General features: G+C 35.2%; 2 protein-coding genes across 8 annotated transcripts in view; one reads left to right on the forward strand and one right to left on the reverse strand.

Moving 5' to 3' along the window:
• b3gat1a (beta-1,3-glucuronyltransferase 1 (glucuronosyltransferase P) a) overlaps positions 1-27,357 on the reverse strand; it is a 174,069-nt gene that overhangs the window by 77,084 nt on the left and 69,628 nt on the right. For 4 of the 5 annotated variants that reach the window (XM_005173647.5, XM_073929092.1, XM_068214765.2 and 1 more), the window contains exon 2: positions 23,894-24,102. The gene's annotated coding sequence lies outside the window, so the exon portion shown is untranslated. Of the gene's footprint in view, positions 1-23,855; positions 24,103-27,357 lie in introns of all 5 variants that reach the window. The other variant, XM_073929091.1, reaches the window with a different exon arrangement.
• The window catches only part of LOC141378753 (uncharacterized), a 246,050-nt gene that overhangs the window by 10,677 nt on the left and 208,016 nt on the right, over positions 1-27,357 (forward strand). The gene's annotated exons all lie outside the window — the stretch shown is intronic.

Here is a 27,357-nt window from a genome sequence, read left to right on the forward strand (position 1 = left end):
ATTGGACAACATAATATACTTTTGAGGCTTTTTTTAGTCGAGAATGTGTTGTTTAGATTGCTGTTTATTTGTAAGGATAGTGCCTATTTTAAATATGTATAATTTCGTAGCCTATACATTCAGTTACATCTTGTGGACAACAAGATGGCAACAGAGACTGCATAATAAGCACTTAGAGGAGAAAAACTCAGCATAAAACTACAAACTATAGTTGATCATTATCATGAACAAATCATTATAAAACTGGTAAGTGACTTTCTAAGTCGATCTCTCTCGTTTGTATGTTGTAGGGCTCTATTTATACCATAGTAATATTGTAATATTTGATTACAATATTACAATATTACGATTGCAACGGAGAAATACTGGAAAATCTCTATAGACTGATAGCATTTCATGCAGTTCAGCCTCATAATCTTAATGTCAGCAAAATCACCTGTTTTGTCATCACCAGAGACAGTACGCAAGAGAATCATTCAAATACTTGCAAAAAATGCTAAATGTTAGCTAAGATGACGTTGGTGATTTAGTAACTGCTTCTGCTGTTCTGACGTAAGCTGTAGATGTGAATTAATGGTGGAAGAAAGTAATTCTTCATATAAAAGGATTTTGAGACTCGACTGTGCCGTCGAACTGTTGTATAAATGCAATATGACACTCATAGCAATGCGGTATGGTTGTATATCATCACTGGTGGAACACTGAGACAACTAAGGCAGTGCACGCCTCCAACCAGTGCCAATATACAGCCATATCACACTGCTACTCGTGTGATATTGCTCATGTATATATTTGCAGAGCTGGATAAATTACTTCTGAATTATAATCAGTTAGTGATTACAAATTACATGTCAAAATTTGTACTGTAGACAGTCCATATAATCTTCTTGATTACACAGTGTTGAGTAAAATTTCAAAATAGTAATTTAACTAATAGTTCACATTGTAATTCACATTCTAATTATTTTGTCTTTAAATTGAACTTAAATTCTTAAATAAATTTTAATTACTTGATTTTGTCTGCAAAAATCTCAGCAATAGAAATTAAACTCTTTTTTATTTGAGTCAATTAAACCTTTTAGTTTCATTTACACTTTCATTAACACTTAATTTTTTTTTAACAATTTACGTAAAACTCAAAAGCATGTGCAATCGTCTTGACAAAAGTAACCTTCTTAGTTTAAAAACATTGGCAAACTATTCTGCAAGATATATTTGTACAATAAAAAATGCAATTACCCTGCTTTGCTGAATTGATTTATACATAACTGTTTAATTTATTTACAGTATTTAACGCAAGTACATTATAAGCAACTAATTAAATAACTTAAAAATGAAAGGTAATCTATTATTTGTACTTTTTTGGCAGAAAAGTCATTTAAATATGGTACAGTAACTAGTTAATTTATTACAAATTTAGATTACCTTTAGATTACTTTTTAGCAGAAAAGTAATTTTATTAGGGTAACTAGTTACTTTGTGCTCAGATTACAAATTTAGATTACCTTTGCATTGCTTTTTTAGCAGAAAAGTAATTTAATTACATTAACTGGTTACTTTACACTGATTACAAATTTAGTTTACCTTTAGATTACTTTTCAGCAGAAAAGAAATTTAATTACGGGAACTGGTTATTTTGTGCAATGATTAGAAATTTAGATTACCCTTAGAAAATGTGGTGCTACTTTTAAAGAGGTGGTCCAGAGTATATAATTTAAGGCTTGGTTTTGTTTACAAGATGCAAAGCAATGTGTGCTCATGCTTCATTTGTAAAAAAAATAAATAAAAAAATCAAATTTTTTCATGTATCTTACTTTGATTGTATACTGCTACTCTGCTAACATAAAAACGTCAAAGTTGTAAATAACGTTTTGTTTGTTGCACAGAGTGATCGTTTAAGAGCCGTGATGTAAGGATGTTTTGCGTGCGTGTGCGTGTGTGTGTGTGTAAATGGCGCACATTTAAAGGATCATAATGCATTTTACAGTTATGATTACAAGCATTTGATATGTTTTTTTCTTTCATAGCTAACACTAATACTAATAGTGTTGTGCATGAAAATAAATGTTTTACAGTGTCAATATAGCTACTCTAGCTTATATAATGTTGAATAAAATGGCAAAGAAATCTGATAATGACAAATCTCTGATTTTACCAGTGGTCTGATAATGCTGTTAATGACAAATGACAAGCACTTGTCTCAAACATAATAATTCAATTTTATAATTATGAATAGCTGTATTCTGATGTCATCAATTTACTGTGAATTAACAAACAGGAAATATTGAAAGTCTGTTCAAGTCCACCATAATGACTGCACAAAATTCTGCTTTTTAAGCAACAGTAGACCTACACACAGGCCTAATATTATTAGTGTTGTTTTACCATATAGTCACTTTATAATTATAAGGTTCTATCTGACATTTTTGTCAAAATTAAGTTATTGCCATATTCTTTTTAAATGACAACTTATTGTTTACATTTTAAGACTTTTTAAAAAAACAAATGTTGCACAGATACTGTTTGCTATAGAATGCAAAAACTATGAAGCTCAATATCTGAAATCATTCAGAACGTAGATAGAACCTTGTAATTCCAAGATGACTATATGTTTGAGAATTTACAATAATAATATAATAGCCTACTCATATTAACCTTTATATTACATCTAAAGAATCGTGATCTTAATTTTAAGCAAACAAAAATAGTGATCACATTTTAGCAAGAATCGTGCAGCTCTATTTCACGGCCACCAATACACAAATACGTCATTACATGAAGAAAGAAATTCATTTTTTGGGTGAATTTTATTTATATATATATATATATATATATATATATATATATATATATATATATATATATATATATATATATATATATATATCAGGGCTCGAAATTGCGACCATTTTGGTCGCATATGCGCCTGAAATTTTATCTATGCGACCATAAAATATTTTTGGGAGCATTTCTGCGAGTGCTTAAAATTGTTGTGTGCGACCAGGTTTTACTGCAAAATGTTCACCACATGCGCGGATTCGGGAGACATTCACGCAGAATTCATCTCTAAGCTCTTTGTTTGCACTTGGAACGGGAAACGCAGCGCTCAGGAATGGTTTTAAACAGTTGTCATGTCATCTTGCTGCAGTAAACAAATCCAAGTCCGTAATGCTTGCCCCGGCTTCGCGCTGTTGGCCCACTGCTCTAGCACTGAACGCGAATGATTGGTTAATATCAGCTGTAAATCACTCAGTCAGCGCCTTCTGGCTTCGGATGACAGAGAGCTACTACCGCGGAAAACTAAAGCGCTAAAAATGAGATTGAAGATAACGCTGACAGATTTAGTTTTAGAAACCATCTAGTTACAAATAATGACACATCTTACTAGTGATCATGTGCTGAATGTTAATCCACCATCTACACTTTTCCAAGAGTAGAAGACTTCTGTTGGCTTCAAGTCCACTATGAAAAGTCTGTGGGATGGAGTTTTCAGGTAACTGTTTGCCACATCTAGCACGAGAGGTTCTGTTTAATCCTTCATATAATAGCCAGATGCTGTCCGCCGTGCAAGGGGCAGCTATATGTCAAATTTAACATCACGTACACCATCGCAAACGGGCTTACACTGAAATTAATATCGCTAACTTACTCATGAAAAGACCGGTATGGCTATTAACATGACGTTTGCATATAATAAGGTACAATATGTGTCAAAAGCATCAGTGCAATATCAGACAGCACTTGTGAGAACAGCACAGTTAACGTTATACCGTTAACAGATTCATTCAAGCAGTGCGTGCAGGGCCGGTGAGCGCTCCGTGCTTTGGTCACTCAGTTCTGTTATAAAAATCTATTTTCTTGTGATCACGGGATTTCGTTGAGACATATTTTCCTCACGCACGCATATTTATATTATTATTTTTTTGCTTGTTAGTTTGATTAGTGTTGATTTCAAATACAATAAATCTGTTTGTATAAAACTTGTAGTAACGGTGCTCATAATTGGTGGGTGCGACAAAATTTTGGCTGATGCGCCTACATTTTTAAAGTTAGGAGCACCGGTGCTACCAAGCAAAAAGGTTAATTTCGAGCCCTGTATATATATATATATATATATATATATATATATATATATATATATATATATATATATATATATATATATATATATATATATATATATATATATATATATAATTCACCTAAAATTATATTATATAAATATAACCGGCTAACTCTTAACACCATTTGGAGTTGCCCACATTGCTGAAAGACGTATATAGAACAATGTGAAGACCTGTGCGACCTCCTTTATGCATCTATCCTGAACTTAAAAATATATATTTGGCTAAGTCAGTGAGATGCTGGATGAAGATTATGTGGGGGTGGGGGGTCGAATCAAGATATTTTTTTTTCGATTATTTGTGTAGCCCTAATTTTAAACTTACAAACGTCCATTACAGAACCTTTTATGTGTTTATTTAAAAATGAGCAAAGCAAAAATATGATTTGGGTTATATAACATCCAGGGGAAGACATGCCAGCAATGCTGTCCTCTAAACTATATAAATGGTGGAAAACACAAGCTCCAGCAAATCTCTGCAGAGATGCTGTGGATAGAGTGGACATTCAGCTCTTGCGTAGAGGACTAAATCAACTTAATCAAGTTGTGGAGGTCAAAAGATGAAGTAGATGCCATGAAGGTGGGGGTAATTAGTTGTATAGTCTATTCACTCAAAGTTCTTAAATTAGTTTCTGGTGAATTTCCAAGGGTTGTAAAATGACCCTGACTGCCGCATCAAATTACACAATTTAGTGTTTTTTTTACTAGTCTACATGGTGTCAGATTGCATAACTGTGCTACAGAATTAAATCTGGGCTATTTGGATTTTAAAAATGGCACCGTTTAGTACATGTTTATTTCTAAGAATACAGTATCAGAAGTCTGCTGGATAAAGCTAGTGATGACGCATGTGTCTGGGCAGAGATGAGATGGATGCTTGCATGACCAGACAGTGTAAATCTGCCTTGAGGGTTTTGTAGAACAGAACAGCTTAAGTCCAGCAAAGCACACTCATTATGGCAAATAATGGCCACACTTCAAGAAATCAATCTAGTCTGCTATTCATATAGCTGTGTTTCTTTTACTGCTGATCTACACAGCCACCCACAAAGGCAAAGAGGTTAATGCTTTTCTCGCATGTAATGCTGTCGTTTCAGACCGTTTGATTTGGGAAAGGGATAAAATACTGGAAACTGAGCTGAATTCATTCCCAAGAGCCGAGGGACAGATTGAATAGAAAAGATTGATTGCTCTTGTGCAGCGTGAGATTAAAATTCATCCCTGACTTAGCAGTGTTCCATTTTTTTTTCCAAGTTGATATAAAATTCCTTAAGCCTGCGTGTGAATTCATATGCTACTGCTTCAGACTTAAGGCACAGATGGGACTACTAAATATTTAGTTTTGGCATAATTGAACGACATGAAGGTGGGTAAATGAGAACAGAATTTAGTTTTTAAGTTCCTAACTACCCAGGTGTGCCTCACGCATCCTGAAGAGTGAATTTCTTTGATCACCTGCTGGTGGCTAGATGCAGTACATGTCATAAACTCAGCCTTCTCCATGTAAACCAGGGATCACCAAACATTGTTCCTGGAGGGCCGGTGTCCAGCAGATTTTAGACCCAACCCTAATCAAACACACCTGAACTAGCTAATCAAGGTGTTACTAGGTATACTTGAAGCACCCAGGCAGGTGTGATAAGGCAAGTTGGAGCTAAACCCTGCAGGGACACCGGCCCTCCAGGACCGAGATTGATGACCCCTGATGTAAATGCAGTGGCGTAGCGGACGGGCCCGCAGGGGGCCCCGCGTGATTAGGGGGCCCCACGACGTCGCAATTTTCAATAATTAAAAATCCAGGAACCGCAACAATCAAACTCTTGGGAACAACTGTGGACGGAACCAAAGTTCACAGGTCTGTGTTCTCTGAACACCTCTCAAGCGGTGGACTACTTCATTCTGATTGCTTGCCGCCGAACCGCGTCATAGCCAATGAAGACGCGCCGCTGTTTCTTGCCGCCGGTTCTCGTTAAAAATTAATGACTTCTGGCTACATTGACGCTCTCGCCGCTTTCGGTTTGTGATCGCTCCTCAGTTTGTGAAGGATTCCCCGCGTTGTCGCTCCCCTCCGCCTCCTTTCCCCGCACCTCAATTTGTGACATAGATATTTACACTAGATATTGTATAGGGAACCTGAGCATGCGTCAATAGCGCCGCCACATTGGTACAGTGCTCCCAGGACAAATGTCATTCAACCGCACTAGTCAAGTGTTATTACAAAGCACAAAGGCAGAACATTTCATAGGTAAGATTAGGTTTTTTACGTTTTTGTATGTTCTGAAATTTGTGCTAAACAGGTTATTGATGATAATACAGTCACTTACTGCATTCAGCATAAGGCAAAGTAGCTCCAATTCGCACTAAATACTCGGCTTATGCTAGCTTTGTTGAATAAAATCAGATGCTGCGCTGCCAGAAACTTGTATTATTGTCGGCTAGTGAACGAGTCGTTCATAACGGAGATTCATTCACAAACGAATCGCTCCCTCTGTCAGTATGAGAAGTGAAAGCAGGAGAGGAGGTGTGTTTCAGGACATGATTAGATCAAATTTAACAGGAAGGGTGGATAGTACATTTCTGTACACACAAAACACAAGCTTTTTGTCAGGAATGCCCGTGCGATCAGTGATCCATCAATGTAGAAAAGTGATGTAATATTATAATTTTCATAATTAAAAAAAAAAAAAAAATACTAACATCCAGGAAAACTCCCGATCATAGATATATGTGTATATGTGTATATCTCTGGCTCTGAAGCCCCCCACCCCCCTCCCCACCCTTCCCCCTTGAAAACTGGGGGCCCCATCGGTGATCCCTGCAGGGGGCCTCCTCATTTTGCGCTACGCCACTGTGTAAACGAATGGCACTCCAAATCACTAAATAAATTTCACTATCGATTAAAGTTTTTTTAAATGATTCTTTTAGTCATAGAGTTTTCACTCTTTTTTTTTGTAACGTTAAATGTTGTCTTCATAAAAAACTAATAAATGGTGTTGGCCGGTAGAACATGCTTAATGTTAGCCATAATGGGAAAAGCATGTGCTCGTTACCTGGCATTCAGTAATTGTTTTATGGGTATAAAATAATAACTACGAAGACAAAACTAATGTTTAAATACCCTAATGTAGTACTCTCCACATCAATCAGTCCCTTGTTTCTAGTTGCAAATTATCGAGTTATCGCCTGAATTTGATGTTTCAAAAATATTAATGTTCTTAAAATATCATATTGCAAATATTACTTAAAATTTCTATAATATAATGGCAGCTCTGTCACCTCACAGCAAGAAGGTTGCTGGTTCGAGCCCCGGCTGGGTCAATCGGTATTTCTGTGAGGAGCTTGCATGTTCTTCCTGTGCTGGCATGGGTTTCCTCCAGGTGCTCCGCTTCAAAGGTTCCAGGTGCCCCACAGTCCAAAGACGGTATAAGTGAATTGAATAAGCTAAATTGGCCGTAGTGTATGTGTAGGTGTGAATGCAAGAGCATACGGGTTGTGATTGGAAGGACATCTGTTGCATAAAATGCATGCTAAATGAGTTGGCAGTTCATTTGACTGTGGTGAACCCTGATTAATAAAGGGACTAAGCCGAAAAAAAAATATATAATCTATTATTAATATATTTGGGCTTAAAAAAATAAACAATTAATGCACATCTGAAATAAATGTAAATTCCACTTTAAATTTGTCATATGCAATTGATTAATCATTTAAACCAAATAAAAGCAGGGAGGACCAGTCAAAAAATAATAAATAAATGATAGTGAATCAAATAGGTGATATGACACAGCTTTTTATCTCTAATACAGCCAGTGTTTAAAGTACTTAAAAGTTAAAAGTTAATAAGGATTGATAAGGTTTATGTTGGTTGTTAAATAATAGTAAAAAGCTTTCTATGAAACGTTCTTATTGTATCCTATTTATGTTATTTTTCATATTTTTCAATGATATTTCTATTTCTAGTATGAATAACCAGCCTGATCTCACGGGGAAATGTAACTATTTTATGTTTGTCAGTTTAGTTGCTAATTCGTATGAATTCATACAAGTTTAGTTGTACAAAAATGTTTTATAAAGGAGGCGTGGCATCCAACCCCGCCCCTAAACCCGACCGTTATTGGGGGATAAGCAAATTGTACTAAATAGAGTGGAGGAATGTCAGTTTGTATGCAAAACTCCGGAAGCAAGCATTTTAGCAGTTCCTGTTCCCTCGTCCTAAAGTCAATGGTTTTTTTTAATAGGATTTCAGTTAAATCGCTTGAATAAGGTTTGTGGCTAACACAAACTTAAGATACTCTCAAGAGTGAGATGTGACTGATGTGTTTTATTCTACGACATAAAACACATCAGTCACATCTCACTCTTGATTTTTTAATCAGTTACACTTCTTTAAAAAGACGGTTGCTATCAAGTTGCTAAATGGAACTACAGGCGATTTCTGAGACGTTATACATCATCGATCTGAACTGGACTATAACGCATGCAGACCGCTTGCCTTGGACATTTGGATTTGTCTGTTATTTAACTATTTTCTTAAATAGTATTTTATACTTTGTAGTGTTTTATAATTGGTAATTCATATTGTGTGTAGAATATTTCTTCACTTGTAAAGAGCATCAAGGCAGATTAATTTGTTAATTATTATTTACTTCAATTAAACGGCTTTATGAAGATACTGTTTATCAGTGCAACTCTCTTTCTTGCTGTCAGTAATGCAATTGTGTAAATACATTTGTAAAAACACATACATATTAACTGTCATTTTAATGTGATCAATTGATTTTTTTATCTCTTTTTTTTTTTCTTTGTCTGAACACATTTAACCTTTTCATTACTGTAATTTTTGCACTCATTCTTAAAATTTATAGCATATGTGGTATGGGCTGCTTTTTGGTGTACTTCATGACAAAATAAAAAAATATTGATTGTTGTCATGTGTCCATGAAGGAACTTGCAAGCATATAGACTTGTCCCTCGCCTCATATCTGTGGTCTATTACTAAGGTACTGTAAGTGGGCTGTATGCACTCTAGCGACAGTTATTTAAATCTGCCTTATGATAATACTATGTAGGCACATTTATACATAAAATTTTAAAACTTTTACAACAACCGTAAAGCAAAACAAAAATGTATTTCCCACATAAAAAAAAAAACTATCCAAACAGCATGTAGGATAGGCATTTGCGTATTTATGTGTTTAAAATATATAATGTGGATGTTATTATTATAAACTGAGACATTTAATTTTTGCCATTGACCATATTTCTATGAATAAGCTCGAAAAGTTGTTTGTTGCAGGGTGGTAGTCTGTAGTCTGTTTATAGCCCAATGTTAGCTTTTCAATTCTTGCGTTTGCATTTAAGATCCAGAAGTGCTAAAAAATGTTTTCGTGTAAGGATTATCCTGCTGGACAAAATGCGTTAGTGTAATGAAATGTGCAATCTTTAAAAAGCCTATGGGAAAATCCTATAGAGATGTTATCGAGCAAACTAGTTTTATGCTAGCAGCCGATTGGCCTACAAGGTGACGTCATAGTTCCCAAACTCTATTGGAAGATCGAACAAACTCGTACAAATTTATAGGTTACTAAATCAATAAGTTTCAAATTGCGTGAGATCGTGTTGTGAGGATCACAAAATAAACAGAAAAAAAACAATTGCATGTGCTCATCATAAATCTATTATTCTATTTTATGTGTGAAGGGTTGTTAATTTTGCAGTCCAACATAATAAACTATTTGTTACACAACTAAGTAAAAAAAGCGTGTGAAACGCTGTTTTAAAGTGATTGTGTATTATGTGATTTAAAATTTAAGTTTAATTTAAGCATGCCTGTGGTACAGTGCAGTGAAATGAGAATTTTAGGGGATCAACATCTTTGATTTGGGTTGGGAGCATTGATACAAAAGTTAACCTAACCTAACCTAACCTAACCCTTTGATTGAAGTTTAGGCCTGCTGTAGACATTGGTAAACCTCACAAACTATATACTGTGCAGATTTAGACCATTATATAACTTGAATAACAACAACATCTTACTTTTTTTGTTATTGGAAAACAGAAAACCCTATCACATTAGGGAGGACCACTATTGTGTACTGCCTCAGGGCTTCCAACTGCTAAAAACTTGGGCATCCATCTTGCAAATCCCCACAGAGGATTGTTGAAATCTGGATTTATATTTTTTTCAGCAGTGAATGTTCTCCTCCTCCCTCTGGTCATCCCTAGAGCCCATCATACTGTAACATAAGTTCTCCGCCAGTGCTGTTTTTTCCATAGATTTTTGGAGAGTCTCCAATTCCCTCATTAGAGGAAATTCTAATTAGCATTCCTTGACAACACACTTTAAATTTGCTCTGTGGCCTCATTAGAACTCCATAAGAATCTCTTCCAAAAAAGTTTGAGCTGTGTTTTTGTCCAAGCATAGAAAATTCGGAAAGCCCAGTTTAATTTGACCCAAAACATTTCATGGCATTATAGTGTAATTCAGAATACGTCATTACACTGCTGCAACTCCCAGGAATAAATGAGTAATGCAGTATTATTAACATTCAAGTAAGTTCTATTAACTAACATGAACTGTTAAGAAACAGCACTCAGTTGAATTTGTTGGTTTACTATTTAATAATTTATAACTAATATGTGTTTTTCTTTCCAGTAATATTCTGAAATGTGCATAGATCTGTATTTTATCCTTTTATTTTTACTTTTAACTTATTAGATTAATCTCTTAACGCTAAATCAACTATTGAAGCCAGCATCTTGCTTGTGTACATTTAACAACTGCTGGGTTTTGTCAATGATGACACATTGTATCATTTTATCATTATATCATTCTATCAATGTATCATTCTATCATTGTATCATTGTATTGGATCATTTAATCAGATTCCAAATTTTAGGGTACTTTCACACCTGTGAAACGATTCAGTTGTTCCGAAACAGAGATTACAATTGTTACATTGTTGCTCTTTGCTCTTGAAGCGGTTCATTTTCACACTCCAAAGTTTCTAAACGGACCAAAAGACCTAAAACAAGTCACGTGCGAGTAAACTCTCCTAACATTGGTCAGTGTCAGGGTTTATTTTGCAGCGTGCCACTAAGCTGTCAGGAAAGATGGTGGTTTGGTGGTGATTGACAGGGTGCGCGCGCAACGTGTCTGAGGAGGTACGCGGTGAGGAGGGGTGAGAAGGGTGCGCGACAATGCCTATTTGAGGACTGGGAGGGAGACGCAAGATTACCGGGAGATCATCACTCGTTTGCGGGTATCCGTAGACTTGTGAAACTTCCCGCCCTACTCATAATTCTCTCTTCATATAGCCGAATGCCTATTACATATCCATAAAACACTGTGATATAACCGCGCTCGGATCGGATCGCTTTCTCACTGCTATCGAACCGCTCCAGGGTTCGTTTCAATCGAGCCGAGACCACCTCATTTAAGGGATCTCGGAGCGATTACTTTGGCGCGTGATTTTCCTGTTCACATATGCCAAACGAACCGCGCTAACTGGGCAAACGAGATACGTTCCGAAACAAAAGTGTAGGTGTGAAAGCACCCTTAAACTATTGTAATTAGATTCTAAATACCCATGAGCAGATTATAGTTCTTTTATTACTGATTGCATAATTTCATATTATGATTTCTGTTGTATGCTTGCATCAAATCTAGCATTCACCAATAATGGATAAAAATGTAATGCTAATTTTATGTTTATTAATGTTTGTTCATGTAAAACAGGAATAATCAAACTTTTTTAATGTTGGTTGAACCCCTGTACTTTTGAAGTTATTAAAGATAAAAAAAAATTTTTTGAGCATCTGGTTTTATTTTCTTTCTTTTATTTTTTTTTCTCATTCGTGGTTCATTTGCGCGTTTCATTAAAATGAAAGTCTCAGTTTGGTGCTCAGTTCTCATTATGCAAAAATCAAGAACATCTTTGGATTTGTTTGATTTGTAGATTATGAAGCTATTTTAAAAATGGCTATTTTATAAGAAGTATTGATAACTGTAATTTTCCAAATGGAAAAAGGTTGGTTTGTTGTTTATACACTAAATCATCAATGGCCTATTTGTTGAGTTTATAATGCATATCATGGACAGAGGCTATCAGCATCAGCGCTGGTTTGGCATCAACTTGTCTGTAACAAACTGTGACCAGCAATATCCTTCTTTCATCTTGCTTCTTTAGCTTCTTTCTGCTCAAAAAACACGAGGCGCACCACACTGCCTTTTTGTTGACAATTGCTCTTTTTTATGTCACTAGAAAACAACCAGTCAGCTGGTCTATTATGTGCTGGTCTATTGTGTGCTGTCGATGTTGTTATAATTGTAATGTTTACTAATATTGTGATATTCAAGATTTGTAGAGTAATACAGCTCTGGATAATGTGAAATAGCCACCACTAGTCTCTCCTTCATCTTTAAAAGTTCTCTGTAGTTGTTTCCACAACACAAACACTGCTGTCACCTCAACAGAAACCCAGCCTTTACTTTCATTTGATTAGAGAATGAAAAAGACGTGACTAATGTTACACGATTTGTCCACTCAGGGTTGACTTTTATTACAACTGCGAACACACAGCAAAAAATAAGCAGCACATAAAACACTTGCGGCCATTAGTAAACTATTCAAAAGTTGCCCCTCTCAATGCTAAAAGCATGCTCACTGTGATTGGTACCATATGCAGCCAAACTTTCAAAATATATAAAATTGTATGTTTTTAATCATTGAACTGATACTATTAATTGGTTAAAAACAAATGAAAAACAATTAAAAATCCACCCTTTCGGTTAATGGTTTATCGATTATTTTGACCATTCCTAATTTTAGTAACTCAAACATTTAAAACTACTGAAGGGTATGTAGTGAGTTAATTATGCCCTTAAAGCATGTTCTTTTGTGAACACTTCAATATTGTATAGTTTAAAACATCTGACCAAAAGGTAATGTTTATCTTTTTTGCCCTAAAAAATTTAACTTTAAAAGTGAATATGTAAATTTCACTGTGAGAAATGGTGACATATTTACTTGTCAGAAATGTATAAAAAGTTTCACAAATAATTACAAAGAAATACAACTGGACATTTACTTAAACTTTACATTTTGAGCTAGAAAGTAAAAAAAAAAAACCTCTTTTATTCAACACAGTGATTTTTTTTTAATTTATTTAGTGTTTTAGTAGTAATATTTAGAATATAATATTATTCAGTTTCTTATGTGCTATGTTTTAATTTATTTTTTTTAATGAAAAATATTTGAAAGTGTTATTAATTTTAATATGCACTATAAGCAATGTCTTTCACGCTCGTGTCCTCACCTTCCCTCTTCCCATTATTTTTTCCCTTCTCACTTCACACGCAATTTCCATGCTTTAATTTCTATGTATATAAAATGTGTGTTTGTGTTGATTTTGCATAGCTGAGCAGCTGTGTGCAAATAGGCTAGCATGTAAACGCCATATGGAAGTACTCGTGTTAAACACTCCACACTAAAAATGATGGGATTACTCCGAAGAGCACAGGGAAACACGGAAAAGAGAGAAAAAGATTATGTCTGGATTTGCTACACACGCTATGGCTCATTTACTTGCATTACTCGCAGCCTTGCAAATGCTAAAATCATGTGACATAAACAAGCCACAAACAAGCCAAGGGTTTGTTTCAGTCTCTCTGTCGGACATCCGTAGATTTAAAGGGATAAGTTAACCCAAAATCAAACATTAAATTACTATTTACTTTGTGGTTATAAACCACTTTCTTTGTTCTGTTGAAACACATTAATATAAGAAGAAGATAGTTTGAAGAAAGCTGAAAACCCATAACCATTGACTTCAATAGCAGGAAAAACAAATACTATCCAAATTAATGGTTACAGGTGTGAGCATCTGCAATAGTCACATCGCAGGATATGCGATATGGGTTTATAGTTGATTATATAGTCGATTATAATCTATGCAGGGTTTAATCATAATAGAGTAAAGGTGTATCATCTGGCATGTTTTTTTTAAAGTGATAGTTCACCCAAAAGTGAAACCGTATTCACTATTTTTATTCCTTTCAGTTTATTTATTTATTTTTTTTACTCTGAACACACAAATAAAGATATTTCAATAATTCAAATGTTTAAAACGAATGAAGAGTGAGTAAATACTGAGTAAATTGTCTTTTTCGGGTGAACTATCCTCTTTTTTTTTCAATATTTTTGTTTAAAACATCTGGCCACAGGATAATGTCTCTTTAATAAAGATCACATTATATAAAATAAAGACTATTCATTGTTGATTATTCATTATCTGTACATAAATACTATTAGACTCTTCAATAAAACCGATCAGAGATAATAGATAAATCTTTTATTTTTATAAATCTCGTTTATTTAAACAATTTTTCGTATCTGCAAAAAAAGGGGAGGACACATTTGTAACTTTCCAATTATTACAAAAACATTACTGCAAGAAACTTTTGGTTTTAACAAACAGAACTTAGCTGTAATTTTATTTAAAATAAAATAAAGAAATAGAATAAATAAACTGTAAATTATGCAGTACTGTGAAAAATTTACTGTTACTACTACTGTTGCTGGTAACGCTAAATAAAGTGTATATTTTGTATAAAAAATGCATATTTAAATGTATATTTATTCTCATTTTCAAAAAAATATATAGAATTAAATTATAATTATTAATAAATTATTATAAATTATTGCTGCCTACAACTTTCATTTTTAAGCATCGTTAAATGGTTTTGACTAAGATTTGAATCTATACCATAAACATCAGTGATTTTATCTAAACTATAAACTGTTATCCCAGTACTTCTGTGTTAACTGTTTGTAACTTACGTTATAACTCAAAAGACTAAAGACTGAATCTCTTAGGATTAATAAACATATGCAAATCACCATCATTTATAATTTCTGTCATTATATTTTACAGGTAAGCCTAAATGCTTTCATACATGTGATTTGAATGACTTGAAAGGCAATCTCTCTGCGATTGTTCCAAATTTAAGATTAATCTACAAATATAAAAAAATAAATAAAATGTATCCGCGGGCCATGTGTGTTCTCAACCGTGGGTTGTAATCCTACACGAATCACATGATCCGTTACACCCCTATTATCCTTGTAATTTATTTGTTGTATATTATTCAAAACTCATTCCTCTACAAAAGCACCCCAATCATTCTAAAATGTAGGCTTCCCAAAAAAAAGCTGTTTAAGTCATCTGGTGAAATTGTATTTCCATCTTAATATATTTAGCTAAAATACTAAATATCGCAATGTCAGATTTTTCCAGTATCATGCAGCCCTAGTTTCAAGCATTTAACAGAAAGAGGAAACTCAAACAGGTTTGGAACAAGTAGGGGGAGGAAAGGATGATAGAATTGTAATTTTTGGATGAACTATTCCTAATTTTACAATGTAAAAAAATAAATCCATAAAATTTATGGTTAAAATAGGCAGCTGTGGTTGGTGGAATTTTACTGTTGAAAATATGGTAGGGATGTAAAATATTTGTTTAATTTTATGGTAAACAAAACACAACTATAAGCATGTGATTATAAGAAAGTCACATGATGAACCAATGCTCATCACAAACAACTTTTCCCACAAGCAGAGTAGAAGTACACTACCTGACAAAAGTCCTGTTGCCTATCCAAGTTTTAGGAACGACAAATAATAACTTGACTTCTAGTTGATCATTTGGTATCAAAAGTGGCTAATATGAAAGCCAAAGGCCTCTAGATCATGCTTATCAACAATGTTTGTATTTGGCGTCTGGGCTGTCCAGTCGTGGACACCTCGACCTTTTTTGCTTTTAGGAACTTTGATATGAAGGCTAAAGTATGAGAAGGAGCGCTATCCTGTTGAAGAATTTGCCCTCTCCTGTGTTTTGTAATGTAATGGGCAGCACAAGTGTCTCGAAAGCTCAGGCTGTTGATGTTGCCATCCACTCTGCAGATCTCTCGTCTGCCTTCATACTGAATGTATCCCCAACCATGATTTTTCCTTCACCAAACTTGACTGATTTCTATGAGAATCTTGGGTCCAAGTGAGTTCCAATAGGTCTTCTGTAGTATTACAACTGTGATAGATGACAGGACTGTTGTCAGGTAGTGTAAACTAAAATATAGAATGTGCTCAGTGTCATTTACACAACTACTAAACACCATCATGGAAACACAAAAAGCAAGACACATTATGACATAAAACTATAATGTTCATAAATTAAGAGAAACTAAACTAAAAAGCATCATAGTTATGTCAACAAAAAGCACAAAATGCGAACTGTCATGGAGGAAATTAGGAAAGTAAATTTACGGTTATTGACCATATATTAAGGAAACTTGCTGTTAAACAGGTTATGTATTTTTATTGTAGCATTTTTATTGATTATTTTACTATTGAAGTCATGTTAATTATTATTTTTTTTTTTTACTGTGAGTTTGACTCTAATGCAAACACATCAGTCGTGCTCCAAGCTGTAAGTAGAGTCTTTGCAGTATCACAGGGCCTATAATTGAACACATGCAAGATATGAGGATTTTCTGATGATATCAGATCAGTCTCAGGCACATAGGTTACATCCTGTTTCAAATGTGGATGTTTCCTATTGATTTCTTAATGAGAAGATAAAGAGCAGCTCATTAATAGATCTTCTTAGGGAATGTTTCACAGATGTTATGTGGCTGAGAGAGATATTTTTAATCTTCATAAAACACGGAGGCCTCCACAGAAAGGGTTAAGAAGTAAATTAGGGCTCCAAACTGTAACAGGATTTAAAGACACTGAGGCGCGAGGATATCAAATCAAATGCTTCATTGTGTCTACGATACAGAAGCCTTCTGGAAAACAAGCTTCAGCTTTTAACATACTGCTCTGAGCGTGGAAATGGATGAGCTTAAGTGTCTTCCCCTCAAAATATAAATTATCCATGAACTCGGCTTCCCAGGCCTGCTCGCATCTGCCTAAACATGATAAAACTCTGGGGTGATAAACCTCTTTTTTTGGCTTTCTGGAAGACAGATGGATAGATAGATATCAAATAGCTCAAATCAACACTTTGATGTTCATGTATTTAAGAGCTGAGTTTTACTGCTCAAGTGGATGGATGCCTCTGAGGAATCTACAGACGTCCAGAAAGCTCTTGTATAATAAGTGAGGTTGTTATCCCTGTGGAAGGGATGTATGGGCAGATGTCCCTCCATTTGTGCTGTGATGATGGAGTCAAACTCGCTGCAAATCTATTTTACACCATTTTTACGTACTGTCAGTTAATGGGCCGCATGAGTAAAATGCTTTTAGTCCATCGCAGTGTAGTTTGATTTTGAGAATCCAAAATTGTATTCTAATGCGAAATGATACATTACTTAATATACTGTGAAGTGCAATGCTAGTACTGTAAAATTGAGTGTTTAATGCGGAATGTCAAGGGATTTGAATGAATAAATCAAAAGTAGCTCTGACTAGTCGTGGTGAATATTAAACTGCAAAAAGAAGTGATCTGCACATCTGTGTGAATGAAAGTGAAAATCACTTAAAGTCCATGTGAATTGGAAGTTGTTGAGACTTTTAATTCAGTATGGTAACGTAATACCATCTAAAACGTAATATTGAGTTGTTTTTTTTTTAGCTTATCAATTCCTCATAGAAAACTAACAGTAAGAGGTGCAGGGTTAATAATTTTGGGGGTGAAGTCGTCAAACTGTCGTCAACAAAGATGGACCACAACTTCAAATGCAGAAACAAATGATCAAACTTTGATTTAAAATTATCAACTTTTAATTAATTGTTCACCTAAAGATGTGTGTCGTGTAGCAAATATGTATGAATATATGATTATATGGTAATTTTTAGGATTTTGTCATTTAAATTTTGTCTTTTGGAAACTGAATGACTTTTATGAAGTGTACTGTAACTACTGTAATGTGATGTGTTGGTTGCAATCAGTTTTATTGACATCTATTGCTTGTTTAGATTTGTTCAACTTGTTTTTAATTAATTATCTAATTATATGACACGTTACATACATGATAGTGCTATTTTTGTTATGTTACTTGTACACTACCTGACAAAAGTCTTGTCGTCGATCTCATTTGTAAGAGCAACAAATAATAACTTGACTTAACTTGAATAACTTAAGATTATTCCAAATAATTATCTGCTAAACTGCATCCCAATCATCACAAATGCTGCAGAAGACCTACTGGAACATGCATGAACCTAAGATTCTCATAGAAATCAGTCAAGTTTGGTGAGGGAAAAATCATGGTTTGGGGTCACATTCAGTATGGGGACGTGCGAGAGATGTGCAGAGTGGATGGGAACATCAACAGCCTGAGGTATCAAGGCATTTGTGCTGCCCATTACATTACAAATCACAGGAGAGGGCAACTTCTCCAACATGATAGTGCTCCTTCACATACTTCAGCCTTCACATCAAACTACAGTACCTCAAAGCAAAGAAGGTGAAGGTGCTCCAGGATTTGCCAGCCCAGTCACCTGACATGAACATTATTGAGCATGTATGGGGTAAGATGGAGGAGGCATTGCTGATGAATCCAACGAATCTTGATGGACTCCTGCAACAATGCTTTCTTTGCCATTCCAAATGACTTTATTAATAAATTATTTGAGTCATTGTAGAGTATGGATGCTGTCCTCCAAGCTCATGATAGTCATACACAATATTAATTATTTTTCCACTGCACCATGACTTTATATTCTATAATGTACATTATTTGTGTTAAGTGACAACACTTTTGTCTAAGCAAAGTCAGATCTTGCTGTCTTAATGAAATAATTGAAAATCAAGCATGATCAAATTTTACTTTGGTAAAATAAGCGTTATCTGGAGGCTTTTTCTTTTCATAGTGTATATGCCACTTCTGATATTAAATGATCAAGTAGAAGTCAAGTTATTTGTTGTTCCTAAAACAGATAGCGGCAAGGCTTTTGTCAGGTAGTGTACATTTGAACCTGTTTCTTTCTAACAATCTGGGTATTTGCAGATCCTTAAAAAGTCTTTAATTCCATAGTAAACAAATAAGGCCTTATTTAGTTTTAAAATGTCTCAAATCTGCATTTTAAAGATTTTACAAATGCTATTTTTTATTTCATATTCTTAATTTTGAGTTTATGTAAGCAGTGTTTGCTGGGATTTCACTTAAGCGAGGAGAGTTTGCAGGAATTTTGCACTATAATAGCTTATGACCACTGTGTCAACAAAGAACAGACTGGGATTGGATGATTTTTGGCACGACAGGTGAACAGCCAGTCATCTGGCCAATATCAGCCAGTCGGTTACAACAGCAACATAATATACAATAAAAAGTGTTGAGGATGGTAATTATTTGATTTGCATGCTTTTTTTTTTATTTGATACTTAAAATTGATCTTTTTCAATCTTTGTGTTATTAAAAAAAGCCTTAAATATAACTCTTAGAACCTTCAGATACCCTGCATAATATCCCAAAAATGAACTGACATTGTAAATAATTACATTAATTACAAATAACATTCCTGTCTATTTGATGATAAGCTTTTTTTTTTTTTTTGGACAATTTTTAGATGTCTAATTTTTAGAGGGCTGTCAAAAAAAAGTGAATACTTGTTGAATAAAAAAAAAAAAAACATGGCATATTTGACTACTTTTTAACTAACCGATTATTGGAATCATTTTCATTAGCAGTGTTGGTAGTTTCTAATAGATATATTAAGACTATAATAAAACCTTTCAATGTGTTTTATAACAATAATTTAATGCATTTAGTGCAACTCGACAAACAATCCTTACATCTAAAATGTATACATGAGCATAATTGCAGTTACACGTTGACTTTGATTAGCAAAGCATTTTAAAGCAATTTCTGTCAAAATATATCTCTTACCTATTACTGTATACATGACAAATGTCTTCTTTCATAGTCACTATATGTACTGTTTATGTGCTAGCAAGCATGTTTAAGTGGCATGGCGTATATAAGATGTGTTTGGGTGGCACTGAGTGCAAAGGTATAGGAAGGTACAACAGCTGCTGGACCTCTGGTGTTAATTAACTCAGAGAAGTGCTGATCAGTCCAGTCTCTCTTGAGCCGCTTTCTCTCTGCAGGAGCAGGATGTGCCACTCAAACACTGCTGTGCTGGAAAGGACAAGTCTTTCCATTCAATTCATCACATCCACTACCTCCTGGTGCTTTCAGACCGTGTTTGTGCAGCTCTGTATGTTGGTGTGTTTGCGGCAACCATTGTATTGCCTTGTCTTACGCTGCCAGACTCCTCTAGCACTCATTTAACAGTGTACAGAGACTGAGGAGACACACACTAGCAGATTGGGAGATACATGATTGCTGGACCCCCGGATTGAGCGGAGACCTGGTGATTAGCTTGCCTTCCTTTTAGTGTGATTTACTTTGAGTTTAGGATTGTGTTGTTTTTGCGTTTCAAGTGTTCTTTTACTATACATTTGAAGTCAGAATTATTAGCCCTCCCTTTAAATTTTTTTGTTATATTTGTTATAAAGTCTTTTTCTTATATTTCTGCTAGAATAAAAGCATGAAGCATAGAATAAATACCATTTTAGGGTCAAAATTATTAGCTCCTTTCAGCAAATTTTTATTTTTCGATATTCTACAGAACAAACATCAATATACAATAACATGCCTAATTACCCTATACTGCCTAGTTAACCTAAATTAACATAGTTAAGCCTTTGAATGTCACTTTAAGCTGTATAGAAGTGTCTTGAAAAAATATCTAGACACATGGCAAAGATAAAGTAAATCAGTTGAAATTAGATATTTAAACTATTATGTTTAGAAATGTGTTGAAAAAATCTTCTCTCCGTTAAACAGAAATTAGGGACAAAATAAACGGTGGCTAGTAATTCAGAGGGGCTAATAATTTTGACTTTAACTGTATTTATTAATAAATTGTCAAAGACCACAATTTAGCTAAAATCTTGGATAGTTGGAGGGTGATAAAAATTAACAGGATACATTTATTTTGGGTAAACCCCAGCTAATACAGAATATTATCAGAACATTGTGAACATTTACAAAAGAATGAACATAAAAATTTTATATTAACTTTGATAGAAAAACTTCTTAGAAAAATAATATGTGGATGGAATGTTCTAATAACATTTAAAAATAACGTTCAGGGAACATTGATATTAACCCTCTTCAATGCGGAAGTGCGCTCGTTTTTTTTTTTAGAAAGAATAGGAATACTAAACTGCAGAAAATGGTCAAACTACTTGCTCTACAAATAAGTATGTTCATGGCTATACAGACAAAGCAGAATAATATAATTAGAAAATATCAGTTTGCAACAAACATTAAAACACACTAAAACATTGCGTACACACAAAGCTGTAAATGTGTGTACGCAGTAAAAAAAAAATCAGATGTATGAAACACTGCGTACGCCGAATCCCACGCATATTCTTTTTGTACATCCGACTTATAGTGAAACTGAGTGCATGAGCGCAAAACCCCTCCCTGCCTCCTCCCCTAATAATATGGTTATGACTCTACTTTGGGAAAACCAAATGAAAAAGCAATGGCAAAAGCAAGCAAAAACAGAAACTTTGAACAGAATGTGTATTGGAGTTGCACCTATCGGAGGTAGGCCGGAGAAAAACGTTTTTTTTTTTGCAAGTTTGTCCTCTAGAATTAATAACAAAAGAAAAAAAATAGAGTGGGGAGAGTTTACCTGGCTCGGTTAACGCAGTTGGGTCTGAACATCGCACTGTGAGTTAATTAAAAAAGAAATGGTCCGATGAAAAGGTTTAAAATTTTGTAGTGTTTATTTAGGCTAAGTGCAAAAGGCACACCTCGTTGGAATAAGCTAGTTGAGTGATTCCCAGCCATCACTGTTGATTGATAGAGGCAACATAACTAAAGAGAGTAACGTGAGTGGCGTAGCTCGTAAAGCGCATGGCATAATGTTTTGACGCGTTCGATCATGAACTCGGTTCGAATCCAGCGTCTGATAATCTCATTCTTCTTTCCCACACTACATATCAGATTTTGCCTACTCTTCATCAGGAGGAAGAAAAGTAGGAATCATTAATAAGTGTGTGTATTATGTTAAGCGCATTTGAGCATCACATATTATTTAGACATTTATTGAATGGAATGTTTCTGATTCACGTATGCAAATTCGTCTTCAGATGGCGCCTTTATAGCAATGTGCGTGCAGTCGATCCCTCCGATTACATTGGGAAAACAGGTAATCGCTGCAAATTTCGCTTTAATGTTTGGCTTGTCAACTGCATGGTATGGAAACCTTATATACCAGCTAGAGATACGGATGATCCCGTCCCATACAGCTGCCATTGCACGGCTCAAAGATACTTTGTAGTGTGCAATTTAACACAATTGCCTCTAGGAGTCGCCAATGGAAATAAAACAAACACACACAAAAAATGCAAGTAGGCCAGGCATGAAGTTGGTGTGGAACAACGCACATTCTCCCGTTCATTTCATTGTTAGTAAATCCAAACATTAGCATGAAATCTGGCGTACGGAAAGTTTTTGTGCATATGCAGCGTTGATACATGAGGCCCCAGAGGTCTTGTGCCAAAAACATTCAAATGGCTGCACCCACTTGTACGCTAAAAATAAGGTGAATAACCTGAAACGTTATGAATATTTTTAATATAACATTATAACCAAAAATTGTTAATACATCATTTAAAAAGCTAGACAAATTTTAATGTTCGTAAAATGTTATAGAACTTAATGGGAGCATTTTTAGATCTTAAATTTTCAGCAGGGCTGTCCATTTAAGAAAGCAAAAATCATCCATTTGGAATTCATGTTATTTTATCTTCCTCTATTAACAGAAATATGTTCCAAAAAGGGAATACACTAGCAAATACAAACAGCTTTTCCCTTTCATATAAAGACCTGTGGTATTTGTGTTTCTTAGTAGTCCTTTTATTTTTCTTTCATCCAATCATCAAGTGCACTATGTGTGCTGGTTTCATCATCAGTGTATTTCTAAATCAGACAGCCCACATCAACATAACGGAAATCCATCCATGTAGCACATCCCCAAGCACTGATTCTCATCTCAGTCTGCATGAAATCATTCTGAATTCCAAATCATGTGCGACTTTCACCTTGCTTGTTTTATTCCGCCCCTAGACTCACAGACAGACACTCTCAGGTAATAGCATGCCTGGTACAGTATTTCACACCAGCAGCACGCAGCCCAGTCCTCGCGGATTGCAGAAGTCAAATGATGTGCAATCTGCCACTGAATCCATCAAGCTTTCTAATCCCATTCTCACACCCCCCCATAACACTGGAAATCCTCAGAGAACTGGCATCTCTAGCGAATGCTGAAACGCCACACAAACCAGGTCATACATTCGCTTCAATTATTTATTATTGTGGTAGGGTGGCAAACTGTATGCACTCGCACATAAACACTAACTGATTCCCGAACATGCCAGAGTCCTGCTCGAGGCGATTTGTGGCCAAAACAGTAGCATGGCATCTCTGGCAATGCCCCAGTTTGTTCACGCTTTCAATTTAGTCTCGGATAGAAGAACTCAAGGCAAGAAAGATCTGTTTTCATTCATTTCATTCTGTTATGCCAATAATTAAAGTAATGGCCAATAATGTTTAATGAAGCATTTCATTCGCTCTAATAAAGTCTTCCCTGCATTTTCTTTTCCACCAAGTAAGCACAAAAGCCCATAATGAGTGTAATTTCACAGGCAGAATGGAGGCTCGGAGCAGCTGAGGATACTCACAAGTAATAGTGTGCCCTTTCTCCCGCGGCCAAAGTGGACACTTCAGTAATCCTGAGACTCGATAATCCTCCGGGACTGGGGCGGGGGGGTCGGGAGCGTGGAAACGGAGGATGAGGATGTGTTTCTCGGATTGCCAGGGGCCGTCAGGGGCTCCAAGAGGCAGCTGCTGGCATCCAGACCACGTGGGCAGTCACGTCCTCAGCAGGCGGCTGTGGAGACAAGAGGGGTCATCTGTGAGAGACAGAATGGCTCATTCTCATTCTTGGACAAAGACTGGCATTGAGAGGCAGGGGATGAGAGGAGGGTAGGCTTGGAGGAGGCGTCATTCATTACTAGAGCTAATTTATGGTGGGAAATATGGATAAGTATATATTTGGACTGTGTGTGTGTGTTTACATTGCACCTGAACCAATTTGGAAAGTGATGAAATTGACTCAGTTTGTTCAGACAGTACCCAGCTGGCACACAACATCATAAGACATTTATATTAGGTTACTTTTAGATCATGATGTCAGGTGACTAAAATTCAATGTCTAGTCAGCTATTATGGACAACGTTATAATGACGTCCCATAGCAACGTCAAATTACGTTGATATTTGGTTGATTTTTGGTTGTGTTGAAATGTGACCAAAATCCACTGATAGATGTCATAGTGGTAACATCCACACAACGTCAAGGTGTAACATGATTAGACGTTGATATTTGGTTTATTTTAGGTTTTGCATTGGACATTAACGTCGGCCTGACGTTGGGTTCTGTCAATCCTATTTTCATTTCCAAACAAAATCGTCCTCACAACGTTGGGGTACTTTGCCGTACAATGTCAATATGATGTAATGTTAAAGGCCTGTGCCTGCAGGATAGCTATGTTTCCATCCAAAGATGCAAATTAAACTAAACCTAGAATATTGCATGTAGATTTGCAAGTAAAGGACTTGCATCTAATTTACATCCGATAAGAAAACAAAAAAAATGTCAATGGTGCTAAATATTAAAAAATAAATAAATAAATCAATAATAATTAGCTCCGGTTGGAGAATCAACTGTTAGCCTTTTTCCTAAAATATGTTCTTTGCACCTCAAAAGATGAAGAATGAGGAATGAATGCAATGAGTGCACAATGGCTTTTGAAGGCATGAGATGCTCTTTTGAAGCGCAGATGCTCAAGAGGTAATATTATCAAACCATTTTGATGACAAACTTTGACTACGGGTTTTTAGAATGACCAAAGAGATATTTGGCCAGAAATTTTACAATGTGGTCTGTTAATGCTATCATAAAAAAATTTTACTCCGTGTGAAATAACAAGTAGACAGATTTAGTTTAAAATCAGATTGTAGCAGATTAAACAAAGCCAAACAGTTCACTGAGCTGTATGTAAAACAGGTTATGTCATAGGTTTTTATGATTTTAGGTATGGTGTAAGAAAAGCGATGCTGCACATTCACAAAAGTATTAATTTAATCACACTTAAATCACACTTCTTAGACATTTTTATATTGGTTTAGTGTTGCTGTTTGTCTTAGAAATTACCAAGAATCTGAACCAATTTTAGCTGCCTGAACAAAACCATACAGTTCACCGAGCTGCAAAGAACAGGTTATATCACATTTGTAGCAGTAATATTATGCATTTGGTGTTACATAAGCATCAAATGATGAAAAATAGTTGAAATAAATTCTGATTTAAACACAGATACATTTATATATATATATATAAATGTGGGATGATGTCATTTGCCACTTCAGCAATAATAGAATAATTAATATCAAAGAAAGCAAGGACATCAGTAATATTGAAATATTTTATTTTCGAAGTCACAGACCATGAAAAAAACAGGTAATTTGTAAGAGCTTTCGCAGAATTGTTGCCACAGCCTAAGGAAATACAACAACAAGCACCTAAAAAGCACCACAAACGGCTATATGAGGAGTGTCTTGCTAAAAAGTAAACTAAAGTATTGCCATTGACACTCAATCTAGTAGCAAGCAACAGCAAAGTACAATTTCAGTCTATTCAGCCATGTTAGTTTGCTGAGTTTTCTGTATTTTTATAATGTTTTTGTTTGTTTTCATTATAAGCTACACTATCTCTCTAATATCAGTTCAACTTGTTTACAGAAAGGTAAGATCATTTTATTTGCGCTTACTGTTTGCTCTAGAGAAAAATGAGTGTTTCATTTCTGAATATTTAAAACAAATTTAAGCAACTGTTTAAGCAAGTAAATATCCATACTAGCCATAGCTCAGTTCCTTTTTTAACTAACACTCACTGCATTTTAGCAGTAAGAAGCTACGGTGCAGATTATTGAGCTGAAGCTTGACTATAAAATTAAATCACAAATCAAAATCACAATATGTCCAAAAAATTCATATTTCTAATATTTAGATAGATATTTCCCCAAATCTTACAGGCCTGATGAATAAATGGACTATGCCTTAGTCAAAATATATACATTGAGAGAAATGCAGAGTAAATGTAAACATACTCCAACAGTAACAAACATAGGATTGCAAATTTTGTGGGGTGTAAATTTAAAATAAATGTACAATAATGTTTAAAATAAAGATGTAAAAAAAACCCACTAAACTAAAGTGAAAATACAAGTAAAAATTCTAGTTACTAAAAAGGAATAAGTAATAAATAACATTTGCTGAGTTATAGAGAACTGAAATGCATTCATCAGCTCATCCCAAATGACTGTTAAGCAGTGTCCTGAGAGTCACTTCATGTGCACTCATGTGCTGACAGTGAGAGATGTACAACTGGATGTGACCTGTGACGGATGAGGGGATTAGTATTGATCAAGTGTGCAACCCACAGACATGGGGAATGAATCAACAGTCCATTGCTCTATGTTGCAGTGAATTCATACACCCCCCTCTCCACCCTGCAGTCAACGCTACTTACCACATTAACTGCACCATAAATCCAGTGGGAAATAGGCTGGACATTGTGTTTGTCTGCAAGAAATGTCAACTTTAATATTTCAATGATGCCCTACTGCTCTTGGACCACTGCACACATCTGCATGTCGGAAATGTACAGGCCTTATACAGTCAGGGTTTGTTTCCATGACAACAATAGCTATGACTAGTATGGATAGATAAGAGATCCCTGTCTGGGAGGAGGGAAAAGAGGATAGCTTTTTTCTTTATGCAAGATTTTTTGTCGAAATATCATTCATTCATTTTATTTTCAGCTTAGTCCCTTTATTAATCAGGGGTCACCGCAGCGGAATGAACCGCCAACTTATCCAGCATATGTTTTACGCAGCAGATGCCCTTCCAGCTGCAACTCAACACTGGTAAACACCCATACACACTCATTCACAATCATACACTACGGCCAATTTAGCTTAGTCTATTTAATCTACAATGCATGTGACTTTGGACTGTGGGGAAAAAGCGGAGCACCCAGAGAAAATCCATGGCAACACATAAAGAGCATGCAAACTCCACGC

The sequence above is a fragment of the Danio rerio genome, chromosome 18 (genome assembly GCF_049306965.1).
Source record: "Danio rerio strain Tuebingen ecotype United States chromosome 18, GRCz12tu, whole genome shotgun sequence".
Lineage (NCBI taxonomy): Eukaryota > Metazoa > Chordata > Actinopteri > Cypriniformes > Danionidae > Danio > Danio rerio.